This window comes from Bombus huntii, chromosome 9 (assembly GCF_024542735.1).
Source record: "Bombus huntii isolate Logan2020A chromosome 9, iyBomHunt1.1, whole genome shotgun sequence".
Lineage (NCBI taxonomy): Eukaryota > Metazoa > Arthropoda > Insecta > Hymenoptera > Apidae > Bombus > Bombus huntii.
Window position 1 is genome coordinate 15,159,738 of NC_066246.1, and position 21,878 is coordinate 15,181,615.

Consider the following 21,878-nt stretch of genomic DNA (forward strand, 5'->3'; position numbering starts at 1 on the left):
TGAATTAAACATGATCTGTAGATAATATGTAGACTTGTCATTTAACTAATGATTGACCGTCTCAAAAAACACAGACAACTTTCATTGTAACCAACAGAAAAAGAAAGACATACTTTTTCAGAAATATATAACATACCTTTACCGGTGTGCATATCGATAAATCTATTGTGGTGAAGAATCATCTGAAGAAATATCGTGAAATGAAAATCCTAATGATCGTGCATTAACGACGCATTTACCATTTCCTATATCTCGATTATTAACAGCATTTAATAAATCGTCCGACAGCTTTTTACTTCAGAAACACATCAATCGGTCATTCAATCGAATCAACCACTTTCCAGCTATTTCCTCCATGCCATTCCCTGTGTCTGTAACTGTCAAAAATTGGTCATTCTATCTGGCGGCGAGCATACCCCGATATCCCTGTCCGGCACTGGCGATAATTATCAGTTGCAATTTGTCTGGCACTGTTCTCCGCTCTACTCCACCCACAAACACCGCTCGAATCTCCACTCTTGCGCGCGTTCATCCATTCGGTGTGCCATTATCCCATCTCTCGCCGCGCAACGCCATCCTCTCCCTTCACCCTCCCCCTTCAGGATCGCAGGATCATTTTTTACGCGAGTCGCGTGATTCCATGTTCGCCGCATCTTCGATGCGAGCTGGTTAGAGAGACTCGCGTGAGAAGTAAGTCTCTGCTCGCACACACCTTCGTGCATCGTGCCAGGACACGATCGCTCGCGTGCACGCGCGTTTAGTTCGACTAACACACTGAATCACAGCAACACACACACAAACAAGGAAACGCACACCTGCTCGCTTACTTATACACGGAGGAACGGAGGCGTATATAACACGGGTCCCGAGTACATAATACACAGCCATATATCCTTCTGTCCCGTAGCTACTCTCCCTCGACCCTGTCGCCTCTCTTCTCGATTCCTCTCCTCGTTCCTTGGCACACCGGCCCTTCCCGCCCCTCGCACCAACGCCACAGCTAGCGAGCCCCTTCCTTCCCGCTCCTCGAACGCCCGGCGTCTCCGCGCGCCATCGAGTCCTACTCATTCCCCCTTTTGCTCGGCTTGCACGACCTAAACGAGATGACTCGTCGCGAGGACAGAGGAGCGGCGTCAGAGGAGACGCTGCTGCCGCCGTTGCTGCTGTTGAAGAAGAAGGAAGATGTGAAAGCAGGAAAGAAGGAGGGGAATAGGTATCAGAGGCCGTCCAGAGAGGAGAAAGAAGATGGCCCTGCGGCCCTCGTGTTGCACAAAGAGATCCGCGAGACCGTCCGCCTCTAAAGCTCGATCCATACGCAGCAACGGCAACGTGGCTCCGAATTGTTTTGCGCCGTTGTAAATTGCCAGCCGCCCTGGCTACCACTATCGTCAACGCGTGCGTTATTTCTCCCTCTTCTTTTCAGAACTCATTATTAGGATTATTTGAATCACCCAAGATTCGATACCTTAAAATTCGATCTTGAATTTTGCAGGGAGTAGTTGAACTTGTGTATAATATTATATGACACTGTTAGTCTTTAATTGTATACTTACATATATATATATATATATCGAAATTGGGTAATGAATAAAAAATGGAATCGATTAGTTTGTCTCTTGAGAAGCTTATAGAACAATCATCTTCCATACATTTGGTTACTATAAAAACACGAATACGAAAGAAACAGTTTATCAAGCTTTAAGTAAGCGTGAAAAAATAGATTTTTGTCACGAGCATGCATTCTTCGGACACAATCACATATCACTCGTAAGTTTCGATTCGTGTAATTATCTTTTGCGAGCTTCTCACATTAAGAAATGAATTGACTCGTAGATAGATATCTATGAAAATGAAGAAGTGGAAATTGTGAATAGTTCGGTGTGTTAACGCGGCTCCACGAGTTGAATGATCAACGTAGATTCCATATGATGTGTCTTTCTACACTTACTTCGTTCCATGTATTCCACCGGGTTTCATACGTACGCGATACATAGTACATATACACGCTCTCCGCAAAGTAGATGAAATATCATCATGTATCGTATTACAATGTTACCCGGCATCGATATATAGCCGCGATACGAGAGAATTCCGTAGAACATATGTTTCAAGGTGCAGAGCGCATTAGTGATAAAACTGTCTTGTTTCACGATTCGAAGGTGAATTCCGAAGTATGAGATTCTCTCGAAACTAGGAAGAGACGATCCCGGAAACTGTGTCAAGGTTGCAATAAATATATTCACGTCGCTTTCAAAGAAATCAATCTTCGTTAATCATTTATAAAATTTTACTACGTGTTTACATATAGTTCAAACATTGCAACTATATGTACGCATATCTATTATACTCTGAAATACAACTCTTTGTAAGTTATCAAATCTTGATGCCTACTTATTCTCCAAAATATTTACTTTCCGCTTGACTACAAATCTCGTATTTACGAGCCCCGTGAACCGGCCAAGTTTCCCCTGTAAACATGCACCTATGTACATACGTATATATATGTACTCATAGAAAAATACTCGGAACGAGCGTATATACGTTCTCGCGCGTATATAAATCACAGAGATTCCATTCTTCCGGTACGATTTTCGATCTTATACCGTGGCTGTGCGAAAACTACCAAAGATTACGGGTCGGCTGGTCGCCGAGGTTCGTGCAGAAGCTATTACGAGACATTATCTCGCGCAGGTGTCTGGCCGCGGAGAAGGCGATCGCCGCGCGCACGACAGAAATTCACGTAGTCGGTAAGAGGAGAACGTTCGTTAGGCTTTCACGAGTTAAGCTAGATAGCCAGAGGCATTGCGTACGATCTCCAGCGCGTATCGCATCCACTCGGACGACGTGCCTTTTTTCCCTTCCTTTCTCGTTCCCTGTTCACTCCCCCTTCCGCCACCCCCTTTACCATCGCACACCCTCCCGTTCCTCCCGTTCTCTGGCTCGCTACCCCCTCCCTCCCGTCCCTTCCGCGCGCCTGGTATCCCTTCCATCGTCTTACAGCATCGAGGAAACCATCTCTTCTCCCTTTCTCCCTCACAACGTGTCTTTTACTTACTCTCTCCCTCTCCCTCTCTCTCTCTCTCTCTCTCCCTTTTCCTTTTCTTCTTTCTTTACGCGTCGTGGTTCGCGAGGTACGCGACCGAACCAACGACTCCTCTCTTTCTCTGGATGAGAAACGACTGTCCTCCGATACTTTCGAGCCGGCGCAACGACGAACCTGAACACGATGGCGAAATGCGAGCATCCGCGGCCACCATGGGGAGAAAAAAATAGGCGAGGGGACTTTCCTCTTACGAAGGCTGCTACTACGAGCTCTCTATCTTTTTCTACCTTTTGTTTGTCTTCGTTCTTCTGATTTGTCTGATCTCGTTTCTATCGATGCGACAAATCGTATACGTACGAAGATTACAGGAGGAAACGTGATAAATAACATTTTGGTGATTTTTATGATTAACATGAACTTGTAAATTTAACATGGAACTGATTGACAATGTACTTGAATCCTAAAACCGTGAAAAGTAGGAAATATGACTTATCGTATTCTTTCCCTATGATCTTCATATATTCTATGTATTGCGCAATCGAATGCAAATTAATAAGCAATTACAATTACCTGATCGACTAGTAGTTCATTTTAAACGCGTGTCCATTATGCTTAACGACGGTATGAAATGTCTCGTAACGTATATATTAGCATACGCTATTACGCAACCAAAATAATACGAATAGTTGCAAACGCTATTAATACCGCGGACAAATTCTCAGCTACTTTAGAATCACGACGTTCTCCATCGGCGTATACACGTGTGTCTCGAATCAGTTTTCTGTTTTAGCGGATATTGGGAACGCGGCTTGGTATCTCGAATGAAACCGAGGGGCTCGCTTTTCTCTTTCTTCGGATAAGAAATGAACGTCCGCCAATGCTTTCGAGTCGGCGCAACGGTGTCGACGAAGGAGCACGACGAAGGCGATGACAAAGTGCGAGCAGTTGTAATGAGTTTCCTCAAAGTCCCTCTATTTCCAAGATTACATCGGAAGGTAGAGATGTAACAGCTGAATTCGTTGCACGCTTGTCAGCTCTTTTCCTCAGACTCTACCCCCTACGCTATATTAACTAGATGTAAATAAGGAAATGCATTATTACTCGATGCAACTAATTGCATATTGCGATAGCTGACGTGCAAATGCATAATCGCATGGAACACTACTACGACGATGGAATAACGCGTGTAGGATACTAGCCGTTCGATTATTGTACGTTGATTTAACCTTTATTATGGAAACGTATTTACTCTGAATCTATTGACCATGTCATTTCTTAATTCAAATCTTTTTATTGGGTTAATAGTTAGTAAATACAAATTAATTTCAACTGGTCAATCTTAGTATCTGTAAATATAAATGTGATATAACTTATTCGTAACGGAAACGATAAAAAAATTGTTATATTCAGGAGATTTGCCATGTAAGCGATGAACCAATTCGTTTTCGTCGTAATTTGTAAACTTTAGTTACACCGTAGAATTAAACTGTTGTTATCTGTAGATAAAAGTGCATTCGCGTTTTGTTCATGACCGATACGTGTTTCTGTGAATAATAAGTCTTGGAAAAATTGGTAAAGATTGTTATAACATCTTCAAACATTTTAAATTAAGATTATCATAAAAGAAGACGAAATGAAGGTTCGGAGAAGACCACGATAAGTCTCATTACCTATTTTTTACCGCGAAACAGTTTTATGATTCACCACGTTGCCAATCACTCCGGTATTATAAAAAATTTCTTTACATTTGGTATATAGTATAGGTCAATTGTCATATAGCGAAAAGTAGAAAGCAAAGTACATGAAACGTAGCGTCATCTTCGAAATAGTTCGAACACGAGAGACATGTGCCCTCATAGTAAGAAACAGGTAATCGTTTAATCATTGTCCTATTGGTGATATTCAATTTTGGTAAGGACTGGACTGCGGCGTTTCAACCACTGCGTGGATCGAAGAACGTCCTGAAAAAACCCACCAATGGAAGGGCTCGGTCTCGCGTCCTCGCCGATGCTATTTACGTCGGCGTGGTTCAATCATCGTGCAAATACTGACCAATTTTTACGACTTGTCGTACCTTTTATCGATCGAGAACGAATGATCGATAAAATTTATGAAACGTTCGTTGTGTTGCTATATCAATGTTTTATTGGCCTCTTCTATGTCATGATGCTTTCATCGGAGAAACAAACTGAAGAGTTTGTGAACACGTGTGTGTTAAGAGGGGTTGGTCGAGGAATCGAAGCGAGTAAAAAATAGACACCCGTTAGTTCGTTGGGTCGCGCAGAACCGGTGTACGCTGTTCAGAAGCCAATTAACGTAGTTACAGGGAGCAGAGTTCGAGAACAGTGAAGGTTTTATTACGATTACGACAGAAGGGTAACGAGGTAACTGTATCAACCTTATCACAGTTATCCGTGCTTATAGTAATAATCCGTTTACGTGTTGTTGCTCGTAAGAAAGAAACTAGAAGGACCAGATGATTTTCTGGAATTCTTACATCAATATTCCTTTCCTTTTGTATCTCGCATGGGTCACTATAATTTTTCTACTATAAATCATCAATTCGAATTTATCGTGGGATTTTTAAGATTTTTTATGTTACATTAAATCTAATTAGTAACCCCAGAACAACTTGACTCGACAAATTCCGTCGACAGAAAAATCATGAAAACGCCGAATTACAAATTGTTCGATGTCGTCAAACACGAATACGATCGAGGAAACAAAAGCCACACCGATTTGCCCTTCAAATACTACACGGTGGCTGGAAAAATGCAACGTGTATCGGATGATACGTACTTACACGATAGTACGTATTGGTGTAAATCAGTGGACACCCGTTAGATGGTGTAACGAGGGGAGGCGGGCCAGGTGGTCCGTCGGTGCGAATATCCATTATAGATTCGGCGGAGTGTAGCTGTCGTACGATCCTACTCATTTTCCGTGTATTCGTGCAGCGTATTTCTGGCATCGATGAGCGTCGGTCCATCGTATTGGTAAGAGGTTGTGTTTGTGTCGGTAGAAGAGGCGAGTTAGTTCACGAGGGCGCCTGTGTCGGCGCTCGCGGCGCCACCGGTTCATTCCGCCATCGGCGCCCGCGACGTACGGACGTGAAAAGACGCGAGCACGGCTCTCGTTTGGGCGGACAACGTGAAGGAGTGGACAACCGTTGCATATCGCGTACATACAACAAAACAAAAACATCGGACACGCAATACATCGATTAACGCAAGATTCGTCGGTAATATATTACGGGTGTTCCGAACGTGATATACATACGTATATGTATATATATGTATACATATATACATATATATATATACATATACATATATATATATATTCGTAGCGTGTGAAATTAGTGCGACGGATATCAGTGAGAATTCAGAGAGAGCAGAGCATCGATTGTCCTTTGTGTGATCGTCGTTACTCGGCTTCTTGTTCCTCGGGACGCCACCGCGACGTGTCGTGCCGGGGCTCGAACGAGTGAGAGTCTCATCGTGGGCTTCGAGGTCCAATTGCAAACGTCGTCGTGTTATACCTGCGCGTCCCTCTCACAAAGTGAGGCTCGTCGAAGGTCTCGTCGTCCCACCGGTGGCTGGGAGACGTGGAATGATATTTCGTCGAATCGGAGGTGCAGCCAGGCTCGTTAGGCTGCGACGTGACACGCGAGCCGAGTATTTGATACGTTAGGTAAGGAATATGCTGCGTATCGCCCAAGTCGATAAAAAGAAAAGAGGCCGCGTTAAATCGTGTATATTCGTATAGTGAAACAGTTCGCGCGTTTATTCGGTTCCGATTCTTCGCAAAAAGTGCAACCGATAGTAGTCATAGTTCATTGAATCCTTGAAATTTGAGGTTGTGACACAGTTGTGCTTCGGTAACTAAAGAAATCGATAGATCGTAAATCGATAGGTGAGACACGGTCAGAAGCGATACAGTCATTAGTGTTTTTCGTTCTTTATACGACGTCATATATATGTATGTGTGTTTATCAGATGTCCATGTATGATTGGAAAAGTGCAAGCAAGATAAAAGGTTAGATACAATACGACACACGAGGACTGAATTTGTTTAGGTAAGATAGAATAATACAGTTCGATTCAGAAGGATGTCGATTAATGGTACATCCTCTTTCGTTTCCTTTATACGGTATAACATTGCCTCTGTATATATATAAGTATGTGGTGCGCGTCCTGTCTTGTTTCGGATTTTATTGTTCGCTCGAGCGGCGATCAACATGGAAACGTTCGAACGTTTCCAAGCAATCGAGAAAGATTAACGCGATGACGCGCGCGTTGCGTGACAAACGTGTCATCTTTCGACACACTCGAAATTCTTATACTACTAATACCCTTATGCTTTACACGCGTACGTGTTGTTTCTTTTTCTTTGAATACCGTGCATCACCGATTTGCAAACTCGAGTCAATGAAAGAAAAAATATCGAAACTCGAAGGTTGGATGAAAAACGTAGGTCTTCGAGGATCTTTAGAACCGTGGAAACCGTGGAGAACGTTTAAAGAAGCACGGTGACGCAATTTTCGTGCAGGTGCAATTACATGGCAATCGCGCGAGGCACGTCAGCAAAATCGAGAGCCGTCGTAACGGGTCTTCTTTGGTTTCGCGGAGCGCAAACGCCGTTTTACCGTTAACGACCTAAATCGACGCCGAAGAACGAGATGCGCGCTCTTTTGCGAGTTCTTCGTGAGAGCACTTCTTACGTCGAGTACGGCTGGAGTGGTGGAGGCCGAGGATGCGCACCGACTCTTCGTGCTTGGCAAAAGTTTTTTCGACCGTTTAATTTGATGACTTCAGAGTCGCTTTAAGGGACCAACTGATAACACGCCCGCCTCCCACCATCTATCAATCGGTGTGCCTTCGCGTTGGACACGCTTCGCGTCCCAAAGTTCCACGCCAATGCGAGCTGCAGCGTAACATTGGCGTACGAATTTTTAAATGTCGATTCCATATATTCGGCGACAAATCATTCTAGATAAATACTTTTTCACCAATTCGTTACGCTACCGTGATAAAGGCGACGAAGAATTTTAAACAAGAACTCGATCGAAGTTCGTAACAAAATTCAATATGACTAACTGACGAAGACATTGTACATCATCGAATGTACTATGTATCTTTATCGATGATAGGTAACCACGCAGAAGGAGGGAGTGGTGGGGGGATCGGTCAAACGATAACGCAACGGAAGCACGTATACGTCACTCATTCGACCATACTAGGCACGCTCTGGTTTTCTAGCGAAAATTGCGGGCTCGCTTCGCCGCGTAATCTCGACTACCTCGATGCAGCTTACATCGCTGACAAATAGATCGATAACATTCGAGAAACAGTTATATCCCATCGCGGCTGCTGCTACGCGTTCGGCTTTTCACGCGTGTCGGTTTATTTCCGTGTTTCGTTTCAACGATTCTTACCTTTTCAAGCGTAACGTTCTGCAGAATATCTTCGCCTTCATTCCCCTGAATATGATTCGCGAAACAAAGAGAGGGAACAATTTTTTCCTCTTTCCATGGATAAAACTCGCGTATTTTTCCTTTTAATGGCTTTTATCCGGTTGAAATAAGAAAAGAAATTCACAGAGAGCTCGGTTAAATCGTCTACCGCCGGGTGGAATTCGAATGTTGGCAAGAATGGACTTAGAGAGGTTTAGCGGTCAAGCGAATTCGAGGATACCTTCAGACTCGTAGACTGGCGGACGAAATGACCTAGGCCGTTCTTTTACAGTGTCACGCCTGATTGGCTCGATCAGCCGTCTCTATCTGTGACTTTGTGTAGCTCATCTTCAGTTTGTCGTGGATGTTCGAACGCAGTGCCAGGACAGTGAATTTAGTGTTTTGTTTCTCGTCAACCTTTTTTCTCTCTGTTTCTCTACGTTTTGTGAGTATATACATTTTTGGCTACGAGTATTAGCGCATCTGTTAGATACGTTTACTGGAACGCTTTAACAAATTTTACTACAAATGAAGTAAGAAACGCCATAATATTTCAATGCATTGCATCTAACAAAGCGATAAGCAACACTCGCTGAGCTAATTACTAGAGAAATCTTAAGATAATACGTATATAGATTTAGGATTAATGTACATATAGATTCGATGAAACGCTCGATCTATTTATCACTTTTACCAAGAGACGATTTTCTCCGATTTATCCGATCGATTCGGGGGTTTCAGCCTGCTATCGTCTCGATCGTAAAATTTTAGCATTTCATGTCCGAACGATATTAAATGTCTCCGGGGCGAGATAAAGAGCGCAGAAAAGACAAAGGGGGCGTATCTTCTGTAGAAGGATCGATCGTCTTATGAAATCGAAACGTGACTAATCGCGGAAGAGGAGTCGCTGTTACCGAGCATGGTATCGTGCCAGACGAAAACGTTTCTCCGCCTCGATAGTTTCGATCTGACCAGCAACGATAATTGTTAACAACGAACGGTCGATTCGAAAAAACGACGAAATGTTGGATTCAGCACATTAAACGACGCGCTCACCCTTCCAGCTGATGAATCTCGTGACTAACCGGCGTAATCCGCGCAGCGCAATTAGCATACATGAATAAAGAATCTATGAATCCTTTAAGTCAACTGGCAAACGCCGGCTGAATGAATAGATGTTTGTAACTTGTTCGTAGTGCGACGAATAGGCTCACGTTTGTTATAATCAAACCTATTTATAAGGTGAATCGTGATTTTAATGCTTTCTTTAATTTGATTAAGTGATTTAGTTAAGTCGTGTCATCGATAAAAGTCAATAAAAATCGATTTCTGACTGAGGAAATTTATCAACAAATATTAATGCATCTGAAAATGAAACTCAACGATATTTCAGTTGATAGTTAATTGCTTGATAGGATATAAATATTGTGTCAGAAGAGCTGACAACACAAGATATGTACACTGATAGTTCATAGGGTATTCCAAACACTCTTCTGTTATGTTTACGCGAGTAATCGTAGTTGTGACTTGAAAGAAAGGAAAGCAAGTCGCATATCCAGTCGGTTCATTTCCTAAATCCAAAGCGACGTGTAGAATTTCCAAACGATCTTCGTTGATGCTGCAGTGAGTGAACTTTCGTACCGGCTAACTCGACGCTTTTACTGCTTCCGACAAATTGTTCGGCAGCGTGGTGACCTTATTTTATTGCGAGCCTAGCGATAGTCTATTCAAAATGCGTTTTACGGGCTATTAACGAACGTACCGTAATTTCCTGGAATAACGTCCGAACGAAAATTCTTTCCTCACGAATTCGGTCCTGTAAAATCGATTCCTTCGTTCTGTTCAAAAAAGAAACACGACGAAACGCGACGTTTGCCTCGAACAGTCTTTAAGAGCTCGTAGCTACATCCGATCATTGGAATTCTACCGATAAAAAGAAACGCAGAGGAGTAAAAAGAGACACAGAGACAGAAAAACAGGGAGACGTGGTATCTTATATTGCCGGTGGAACTCGAGACACGCAGGTAGCGAGCATAATTTTCTATCTACCTACGAACGCCCCGTAAATTGATCGAGGTTACGTCGAGCGTATTTTGTTATAGTGGAAAAGGACTCGTATACGCCTCGAACGATTCTCAGCCGCTTATTACCGGGCTTCGTTCGTTCGTGCTCAGTCACGCAACGCGCCACTCGGTATCGTGGGATTCGCTGGTTGTCGAATGAACTCGTTTACGAACTCGGGAAGGACGAACTCTGTGTTGCGTCGTCGTGACTGTGTCCACGTTTTCGATGAAAATCGATCGTTCTCGTTGTCGTAGTCACAGTCGTTCTCGTCGTCGTCGTCTCCGTCGCCACGTTGAAAAACGTTGAACGTTCGCGCGCTGCCGCGTTGTACGAGACGTTACGTGCCCGTTCGACCTTTCCCCGAGCCTCCTTTGCAGCCTTCGTTCCAGGGGCAAAAAGGGTCCCTCTCCGTCCGCCTCTCTGTCTCTCCACGCGCTACGGTTTCGTCCTGACTCTTTACCCCTCTTTTTCTCCGCGCGGCTCCCTTTCTTTCTATCTGCTAGTTCACCCTCCCTCTCTTTCTGTTCCTTTCTCCGTGTTACTCGTCCTTTTTCTCTCTCTTTCTCACTCCCTCTTTGTCGCACGCGGTAAATCGCTCTCGCACTCGACAAGAACGGGGCGAGTTCCCGAAATAATCGTGCGTATCGATCCTCACGCGGGGCGTGCAGGGTGAATTTATTCTCGTGCACGGGGAGAACGAGAGACTCGTACAAGCTCGCCTCGTTACTTAATCGTTCCGCGTTAGAAACGAAGGGTATATAGCGTGGAAACTATAGCGACGTAGTAGAGGCGGTAGCGTCTCCTGCTTGTTTGTCCGAGAAATATACAACCGAGCTGTTTGTCGGTGACACAGGAATAACGAGGATTCGTTGGCCAGTTTGTTCGGAAAGATATTCTATAGTGGTAATTACACCGTCTATTATGATACATATTCGATGTGTTTTCATAGCGAGCAATCGAACATGGAGTAGTAGTGCCGCTTGGTAGTATTCTTAAGTTGGCAGACCTGACTATTTGTTTCGATCCCTGACGTGCATTCGACTTATTCGTTTTATCACTTTTCGAAATTGGCGACACTTTCGTTTGGAATTTCAGTTTTCGCCGTAAGCGGAGAATGAGAGCAAGTGTTATCGTCGGTCGATATTTGCGGCAGCACCGGTCATTAGATCCGCTTTAACGGCGGGGACACAGTGTGTGACACACGGAAACGTGCACTCTTCGACCATTTCCGTGGTGTTGCGTATCGTGCTCGCGAACGTGCCGTATTTCTTTCGCCTGAGAACTAGATCCGTGGAACGCCACGATCATTTTACGGAGCCTCCTCCTCGTGTGTCGTATTCTGGCGCGAAGTCAACAGTACATAATCGTAAAATTCGCTTGATCGCGAGCCTAAGAACTTTGAAACAACATGCGAGTCCCGAGTGTTCGTTTCGCAAGGAACGCCCAAGGTACATATTTACCGGGTTGGTAGACATTTTCTGTGAATTCGCGTATTTGCGCGTCTGTCGTTAAAAAACATGACCCGCATCGTCTTACGTCTCTTCTCTCGTTTCTTCGTTATTTTTCCCGGTCCCCGGAGCACAGGTAACGACTAGTCTCTCGTATTTTCGTTCGTATTTTCCTTTTTTTTTGCTTTCCTTTCTCTCTCTCTCTCTCTTTTTGTTCTTCGCGGCGTCGCGGTGGAGAGAACCCTTGCGCGTTTTTTCGCGGGACATTGTTCGGCGCGCGTTTTGTCCGCACGTCAGCCATCACGGCGTATTGTATTCATTGTTTAGAGGCTGTTGGAGCTCTACAGGCAAGAAGACGGCAAGAGAGAGAAGGGCACCTCGTAGTGGCTCCGAAGGAAAGGAAAACTCACCGTTCGCCGGCTTATAGACAACGCCGGGCTCTTGCTTGCTTGCTTTCTTTCTTTTTCTCCCCCGTGTTTCCCCCTCTCCCTTTCACTCGACTCCGAGGCTTGCACGAAATCGCGTGTCGCTCCCGTACCGCGTAGAAATGTCGCCTCCTCAGGATCACGAGGTTCCGTGATCGCAGCTGTGCGCACAGCCAACGTTCTTCCTTCTTCGTGCGCTTCCTCTCCACCTACGGCCCGTTGGAAATTCAATTTCTGTGCAAACGAGTGAAATCAAGAGGAAGCGAATGCAGGAAGAGAAACTGGACACGGAGAAGGGAGGGCATCGCAAGGTAACCGTGAGGAAACATAGATAAAGAGAGGAGGAAAGAAATTTACAGTTGTACCGTTCTGTGTATCGGACCAGTGAGACAAGAGAGAGACAGAGAGTGAGAGGGCGCGCTTATTGTTCTGCTTTCGAAGAAACGCATTGGAAAAGGAGAAAGAATTGACAGAGGCAGATGCAACGATTGCTCGTGTTTGTATACACGTATATACTGCCTACGGAGTAGGACAAAGGGCACGTATGGGACAGAGATAAACGCATAAGGACGGGAAGAAGAAACTGGAAAGGATGCGTCCGATTTGCCAGTGATCGAACGTAGGCCTCGTCATTATTGCTTCGTGCGTGGGTGAAAACAGTGGTGTCGCTGGAAAACCGACCGAAGGAGAGAGAGAGAGAGAGAGAAGAGGAGGAGTAGAGGAGGAAGGGAGGAAAAGCGGCTGGCGGCGGAGGCCACTTCCTGTGGGCGACGACAAGGTACAGAAAACAGTTTCGATATCAAATATATTATTTGCTCGTTTTTGAAACCTAAGCTAAACCAAGGGTGTCGTTTAACGCCGCCCTTGGTAATAGCGGCAATTCTCGCAGAAGTAGAGCAATTGGTGTTAAGTTGTATTTATAACACCCTGTTAAAATTATAAACGCTCTCCCATGGAAGATGTATCGACATACATACATATATGGTATGTGGGAGTTCGATCGAAGTTTCTGTATTTGTCCGTTCGCGAAGAATCGAAATTAGGAAAGCGTTTACAGTGCTCGCAGGGTTTGTATTCTATACGCGTGGCAGTAACTTCGGACATATTCGTTATCTTATTATTCTAATTATTGTTTATCGGGGTTAGTAAGTTGGCAGTACGCGTGTCAGATGGCGCGAGTCATTTGGATCCGCCTGCAAATCTTTATCTATCCATTATTTCATAACACAAATTTAAACACATTTCGGGAATTGAATAATCGTTGGTTGCGTACCAACGAATTCTCACATAGGAAAACGGGATCGTAAAAGCTTAGAACAGACTCAGAGAGTAGCGTCAGTGAATAGTAGCGTAGTTATACATGGCCATGGGAGATTCAAAAGTTTTCTGTTTACCGTTACTAATCCTGAGGACTACCGCCGCTAGGGTCGTTCTCGGCGACGAGTTGACCGTAGGCAGTTTTAGTACGTGCTATTAGACTGTGCAATCTGTAGCCCGGAATTCCTCGCCGATAAAACCCCGAACGAAATAGCAGGTTATTTAACAGGAGAAATAATCGTTTTTAAACAAGCGTGTACTTCATTCCCGTCGATACTAAAATCTTTTACGCTCTGGTCAGTTTATACCAGAGAGAAGAAGACTCACCTTTTAAGAGAACCGATTTAATTAAATAATCCTTGTTATTACATGCGGTTCGTGGATTGTGTAATAATCGGGTCGCTTCGCGAGAACACACTGAAACGCCAGACGTTTCATCTCGAAATGGTTTTAAATGACAATGACCACCATCGAGTCGAGTTGGTTCTCTCTGTGTACCGTAATACTCGATCGGCGCTCGTTCTCGCCATTATGCTAATGAGACGTATTGTCGTCGGCCATGGCGGCCAAACTACTCCTCGTTCAAGGAACCCGTGTCTGTTAAAAAAATCCTTTATTTCGACTAATCGATTCCACGTTATCGTTCAAAGAAATTACATTATGCAGTAAAATGCATAACTCCTACGATACTTGTGTATTTACGTGTCGATACGAGAATACAAACTGCCTTTCTTTCTACAAAAAATAATGAAAGAAAATAAAAACGGAAAAAGAAAAGAAAAAAGAAAAGCAAGGAGAGATATACGCAGAGCACGTTGCACGGAATTCGCTGTTTGCAACGATGTCTTCTCTATATTTATTGCGTAATGCTTGAAATTTTTGTTACGGCCCGTAGTCACGTTGGTCGTTACACGCAGCGCCCGTTCGAAAATCCCCGATTATATCGACGTCGTTATTCACGACGGCGCGCGACAGTTGTTACTGCTCGTTACGTCTCCGGGTGTCTCTGGTTTATTTAGAATTTTGAGGTGCGCTCGCGGCCATCGCGCGTATTTTTTTCCCCCACTGAATCTCTTTTCCTCTCTTTCGACAGAGGGTTAGAGAGAAAGAGAGTGAGAGAGAGAGGGGGGAGGTGGACGAGAGGCGCCCCCGTGTGCAGTTTTTATTTCCGGTGCGTTAAAAGCGGTACGAGAACGAGAACTCGCTGACGGGTGCAAACTTCACGCAACGAAGAATAATCGCTTGGCGCCCAAGCGTCGATTCTCGGAAGCTGAAAATTTTTCGTGTATTTTTTTTTTCCTCGCTCCGGAGACGGCAAACGATAGCGATGTCGATGATAACGGGAAAAGCGAACGACGCTAACGACATGGTCGCTGTCTGTACGATACCGTTCGTGATAATCGAATTCTCGTAACGGTTGACAATGTCTATCGATTCATTATGACATTAGATGTCGCCTCTCGCGCAGAAAGGGGAGAAATGCGTTTACACCGAAGCTGTCGCGTGATCGATACGAGAGCCGACCGACTGCCGCGTGCGCTCGCTCGCTCGTCTAAAAACTAAGAATCACTTCGACTCGGTCACGAAACATCTCCCTTGTTCCAACTACATAGTAGGGAGAAATAATTTTATTTGCTCGTTTCTTAGGTGACAGCGTAGTAATTATGGTTTTAGAGGGGAATAACGATGTTTGACCTCGTTACCGAAACTGTCTCTGTATATAAAGATCGTAGAAGAAAACGTGACGAGTGCGTTTTTGGTAATTCTTTTTATTTCAATTTGAATTCACTTTATGACTAAATAAAATAGTTAAAGGTAGAAAGAATCTGTTAGATCCAAAGGTAGAATCGACGAAGAAATTTGTAGAAGCTAAAAATATGGCTCTTAAGATAAATAATACTTTGATGTTTTTGGTACTTTAGCGTTGTAACATTTAATGTTCTTCTTTATAAAACATGGAAAATCTAACCTCTTCTGCTGTCTATTCAAATTGAAGTTAAAATGTATTATCGTTTAGAGAAAATATCTGGGCTCATTTTATAATGTCACTAAATAATATTTGAATATTTGATAGATAGAAGATAATTAAATTTACTTCATTAAGTTACTAAAATTGAATCCAGCTAATGGAAAAATTCGAAACATTTTATTCCCCTTGTTACTCGCTTTTTATTTCAAGCTGAACAACCATTAATTGGTCCACTTTCTTTCTAAATTCGAATACGAATAAATGATCGCACTCTGTTGCGAATTTCCAACGATCGTGCGCGATTGCAGCCACCCTATGGATTCACCGTCGATAACTGTTTGTGTGTTTTAAGTGTTTTAACGTTGACCTTGCCGCTCGGCATGCTCGCGGAGGCTCAAGATATCGCTGACGGATATTATATGGTACAATGGAACAATAGGGCGACTACTGTGAGATCGCGTTCGCGCGTACAAAAGCCATAATAAACGAGGATGTATTAGCAATGTGATTCGAGTTAAAATCACGCCGAAACGTACACATCCGTGAGTTCGCTGAAACGTGGTGTTGCATCGGTGGAGGGAAGCAACGCATAGTTTAGCGAACGTAAGAGGGAGAAAGATAAGTAGGGAAAGGGGGGAGGAGTGGGATAAACGAAGACAAACCGATAGAGAGAGTAACAGGAACAATGGAATCCAGAATTATTAATGCCCGTTGAATTAATCACTTCAAATGTACGACCGTTAACGTCCTTACGCCAAGAGTAATCTATTTTGATTAAGATTAATTAATCAATTATCCGGCAAATTACCAAGTCTCGGAGCAGCGGCGACTCGAATTGTTTTTACATTTTCATTCCGCGAAACGAGCCTGGCCATTTTTTCGTTCCCCTCTTCTAGTTACTTTTTTCCCTGATAATAGTCGTGAAATGTAATTATGACATTTATTATTGTAGCGCCTTTGTAGCGCAATGGAAAACGATTAAAACGAAGAAGAACATCGACGGGAGAAGTTCTGTGTCTTATTCGTCGTATCTCGTAAATAGCTCCGTCGACGTTGAAAGAAAGTACATATGTACTCGTAAAACGTTCGATTCCACTCGTTCCGTGAGTTTATCGTTTTTACAATAGCCACGACAACGCACCCTGCCGGAGAGAATTCGTTTCGCAGCCGAATGCGACATGTTCTTTCGGTCCTCGATATAACGAGCAACGAGCGAGCAGGAAGTAAAAGTGCAGTTAGTGCTTGTAATTAACGCACACACGGACTGCGTGCGTTTTCAGCCGTCGAGCGGAATACATGTCTTTTCTTCGCGTCGACTCACGCACACACGATCGTGCTTCGATCCGTCTTATCGATGCAACGATTAAAAACATTTGCAAGCCGCATCTATCACTCGATAACGAATTTCGTTCGTTAAATAATAAGAAACCTTACTTCACGGGTTTCCGTATCGATACAATCGACGTTCCCAACGTATTAGACGCTTCGTTCCCTCCGATCTTAACACTATCGAGACAATAGAACAAACTATCTGCGTCACCCAGTAGCGGTCGGAGATTACAACGCCGGCACGCTTAACTAATTATCATAAGATCTTCGTTCTGGCCACGCTATTGAAAGAAACGATTTAATTTGCACAAGGTGTGTAATTATCGGCGTACCTCGAAACTGGAGCGATTTAATTTCACCGAGACAAAGAAACCGATAAGGGGCTCGTCCGTTTGTTGCTCAAAAGTGATACACGCATCAGATTACGCGGCGGTGGCGGTGGCTATCGCGGCTGCAATTATTCCTCTCGCGACACGTACAAACGCGCATATACACTCGCCTTTATTTCCTACGGCCGTTTTTCAGAGGCGCGTATACGCTCGTGCTCGCGCTCACGCGCGTATACCTGTCTCTCGCACGCGATTCCATATAAGAAAGTCGATGGTAACGCCTAACGTGCCTTCTGAAACTCGATACATATGTGTGTGGTACGGATTCGTGGCACACGAGCGGCAACACGAACGATCACATACACACACACGGTCCACACATGCACGCTATTCCTCGTTCCTCTATTGTGTACGAGTACACACACGAGGTCCCTCGCACACACGGTCACCGCGCGAACGTACGCGCGGTCGAGGTTTTCATGCGATAGTGTGTGTACCCGGTGATCCTAGTTTGCTGGCAGCTGCCATGAAAAAACCGAAAGCCGGCCTTTTGCGGCCCTTCCCGAGAGATCCCGGCTGTCCATGGCCCCGTCATGTATTCAACCTTCGAAAACGGAAGAATACGAACGAGCGTTTGTCTTGCTCTGTTCGCTAACCGTGACAGCCGGATATCGGGAGGCGAAGAATATGTAGTACAGCGTAGTTTCGAGATTTTCGGGCAACCTTGATTTTCTCCCTATAAAATGTTAGATTCGAAAGTTCCGTATTCATCGAATAAACGATGTTCATAGGAAATATTAAAACAATGGACACGTATGTGTTTGGTTGTAACGATTTGAATATTCGCTGTGAATAAGAACGGAAAGGGTCGCGTAACCGCAAAATGGGAGCATAATCAGTATCTGTGGTTTCGTACGGATCGTTTCGTAGTTAATAAACATCGAAGAAGAGAGGTTACGAGCGAGTACAAAGAAATGCAAGGACCGACGTTAATTACGACACATCGAGCATTGAACGACTCGCCGACGAGACCGACTAATGCTACCCTATTCAGGATTTCCACGTTATATTCTGTCTCCCTTTCTTCATTGAAATCGCGCTCTACTTTTCCTATTCTCGTTTTATTCGACAAACGGCCAGCCCTCTTGTTATTGATTAATGTATTCGGTATTCCGGATCAACGATGCGCCGACTTCCTCTCTATTCTGTTTCTATATCGCCACCCTCTTCGTCTCCCAATCTTATCGATTGTTTTATTTTAACTGGCCGTTATCTCTTCCACGTTAAGCTACCGCGGTCTCTCTTCGACTTACGTTTCGCCAATTGCCGACTTAATGACGGGTGTAATTCCGCGATTTCATGTCAGATTATTCCTCGCTTCGTATATACATATGTGTTTACTATATCGTCTGTTTCCTTTCCTTTTATTATACCAGTTAATGACTTAATGCAAAGACACGCTACATTGTATTAAATATGAGTCTTTTCAACAACGTGTTTCATTATCGTGTTAATTCAATTCGATATTTCATAATAATAATTCAATATTCACCATAGGATTGTAATTTATAGAAAAACGCAAACAGTTCTCCTATACTACTTGACAACCATGTTATCTTATCAGCCATGTGACACACATACGTTCCCGCGATCATTGATCGCTGTTTATCGCATCGATTCTTACAAACCTGTTCCTCCACAAATCCAAAGTTTCTCGTTCACCAAAGCTTTTCCACTAGTTTCACGCACGTAGCGATGCTACTGCGTGAATTTGGTTCCCTAAATCGTCGTCTATTCGGCAACAGCCCGCCATATTCCCTGCATCGATGTTAAATATCCTCCGCTCGACTTCGTCTCGAATTTCTCTGGCCTAAGTTTTCGTCTCCTTTCGACTTGCAAAAACGCAGGCATTTCGCCGGGTTTCTTGGTCCTCTCGGTCCTTTGCGAGAGCAAACGAACGCGCGCGTGTTCCATCGAGAAGGAAGCGGTCGAGCGAGAGAAAGAAAGCGAGCATCGACTCGAAGCGGAGATGACGAGGACGCGCTGGCGGTGATCTCTCTTCTTCTCGCGGCATCTTTCTCTGCGGGGAAAGGGTCCTCTTTGCCGCGCGTGCACCAGGTTCTGCTCTTCACTCGTTCTGTAATCTGTACGGCACGGCGGGCCGCGATTGGACCGCGGGAGGGGTCGTTGTGGGAAGGGACGACGAAAGCGAGAGAGAGAGAGAGAGAGAGAGTGGGATAGAGGTCGGAGAGCGAGGAAAAGGGATGCCGGGACGATGGCAGAGAAAGAGGATGAGGAGGAGATGGCGGTGGAGGGAGGGTGTTACCGTCGCATTTCAGAGAGGACTTTAGCGCTCTGGATGGAGGTAGGCTAGCCTAGTGAGCACCAGAAGGGATAGAGAAAGAGAAACGCGAAACGCTAAAGGCGAAGAAGGAGAGAGAAGTTGGCGAACAGTGGTGCGAGTAAGAGGGAGAAAAAGGGTCGTGAGAGGAAGCGAAAGAAGACTAGGGGATCCACAGAGCCGGCACGTCTCTCTGGCTATGCTGTATGCCGTGCCGGCAGGGTACCCTGCTTCACATTGCCTCCGTCTTTCTCCCGCGTGTTCGCTTTTTCGCTCTGTCGTTGGCGTTCGAGCTCGTTCCTACCCTCTCTTTCTCTGGCTGCCGCGTTCTCTCTACGTTTCTCTCTTTCTGCAACGGTCGTAGCGTTCGCGCTCGATCTCTCTCTCGGTCGCCGCTGCCTCTGGTCTCCTGGTTCCTCTCCTCGCGCTCGTTCGTTCAATACTCTGGGAGAGAGTGAGGTAGGAGGTGGAGGAGGAGGTGGCGGAGGAAGAGGAGGAGGAAACGGTTGCGAGGGGAGGTAGAGGCCAGAGGGAGAGAAGCAGCAACTCTCTCGCGCAAACCCGACGGACTTACGGAACACGATTCCACCGTTGGTTGGTGGGCTACGGATGGTTTGTTCGCACGATCGAAACCAGCCCGGCGCGACCGAAGGAGAGCCAAGAGAGAGAAAGAGAGAGCGAGAGAGCTCTCCGTTCGCTGATACGGAATGGAACCGCGATCGGTTGAAACGCGGCGACGGCAACGGCGACGACGACGACGGCGGCGACGGCGGTGGTGCCGGTGACTCTCGCCAATAGGTAGTATCGTTTCTAAATAGGTAGTTGACGACGCGACGTCAGCTACGACCGGCTAATGTGGTTTCTAGGTCGATGGCCCGACACACGGGGCACTTGTTAAACCGATGTGCTCCAAATATTCTATGGTGTCGAGTATCCTTTCGCGTTACTTCGGTCCAAAGTTTAAGGGAAGTTAAAGTTTAAGGGAAACGAGAAAGAAAGAAAAATGATACGTAGCTGTGTGTACCTTGGCGAGGGATAACCTACGAATACGAGATGTTATAACGTTTTTGCACCCTTCCGTTGGTTACCATTGTCGAAGAATCGAATAAGGTCACAGGGAGAAGCGGAGGAAATAAGACGTGGATATTAAATAAAAAGTAACGTGTATCGTGTGCGGCTCCGGGACTATTGTCCTATTGGAGGGGTAGTACCTTTTATTGTCGTAAAAGAGGTTCACCAACGCGCAAGGGAGAATGGAATCGGGAGTCCTGGTCGTACGACTCCTCCGTTTGTGCTTCGTTCCACGATATACACGAGGGCTCAATGATGTATCGTTAAACAAAAAGCACTTGGCTGTGTTTGTATACGGAAGTACGTACGGCAGAAGACTCGCGATACCGGTGAGCAGACAGGCGAGTTCAGTCAAGTTACCAGCGCAAAGTTGTTGTGCTTCGTCGGCTAACCATCTGTCTTTCTCTTCCTTCGTTGCTCTCCTCTTTTTCTTTTCGTCCGTTCTCCTCTCAATACGCGGTTGTCTGCAATCGCATATAAGCGCGTGGTACACCTATATGCATACCTCCGCGTATCTATACATATGCACACATTCAGCTATCCGGAGTCGTGACCTATGGTGATCGATACAGAGTGCCGCTCATTTGCCACGAGGTGAAACGACTACTACTACTCTTCGTCTCGTTTCCTCTCTTTATTTTCCTTTCTTTTCCCTTCCTCTGTAATTTCTCCCTCCGCTCTTGCTCATCGGCGATATACCTCCGGTTCCTCTTTCTCTCTGTATCTTGGCCTTCTTCCTTGCGTTCTCTCGCCCTCTTTTACCGCGGTGACGATCTTCCTACCCGACACTCGAGGAATAATTAGGACGGGTTCGTTGTTAGCATGGAGATTCGTCGGCGAGGCTATACTTTCTCCGTTGCGCCAGTCCTTTCCTCTTCGTCTCACGCACGGACGAGTAAGTTACGGCTGTCGTGGCGCAGGAAAAGAGAGAAAAACAGAAGGGTCGAGAAGGAACGACGAAAAGACAAAACGAAAGAGATCCTATGCGGATGCCAGGGGAGAAGATGGAGAACGCGACAGAAGGAAAAAGAGGAGAGAACGCCGGGTATGGTACCGAGTTTCGGATAAAATTCATCGCTGCTCAAAC

The 21,878-nt window shown here is 45.1% G+C and overlaps 1 protein-coding gene across 23 annotated transcripts in view; it reads left to right on the top strand.

The window, feature by feature from the left end:
- Positions 1-6,122: 6,122 nt before the first annotated feature.
- Positions 6,123-21,878, top strand: part of LOC126869373 (bromodomain adjacent to zinc finger domain protein 2B-like) — a 229,673-nt gene continuing 213,917 nt past the window's right edge. For 9 of the 23 annotated variants that reach the window (XM_050625829.1, XM_050625826.1, XM_050625823.1 and 6 more), the window contains exons 1-2: positions 6,129-6,736; positions 12,338-13,213. The gene's annotated coding sequence lies outside the window, so the exon portion shown is untranslated. Of the gene's footprint in view, positions 6,737-11,444; positions 11,466-11,753; positions 12,011-12,337; positions 13,214-21,878 lie in introns of those variants that run through there. The other 14 variants (XM_050625830.1, XM_050625831.1, XM_050625832.1 and 11 more) reach the window with 9 other exon arrangements.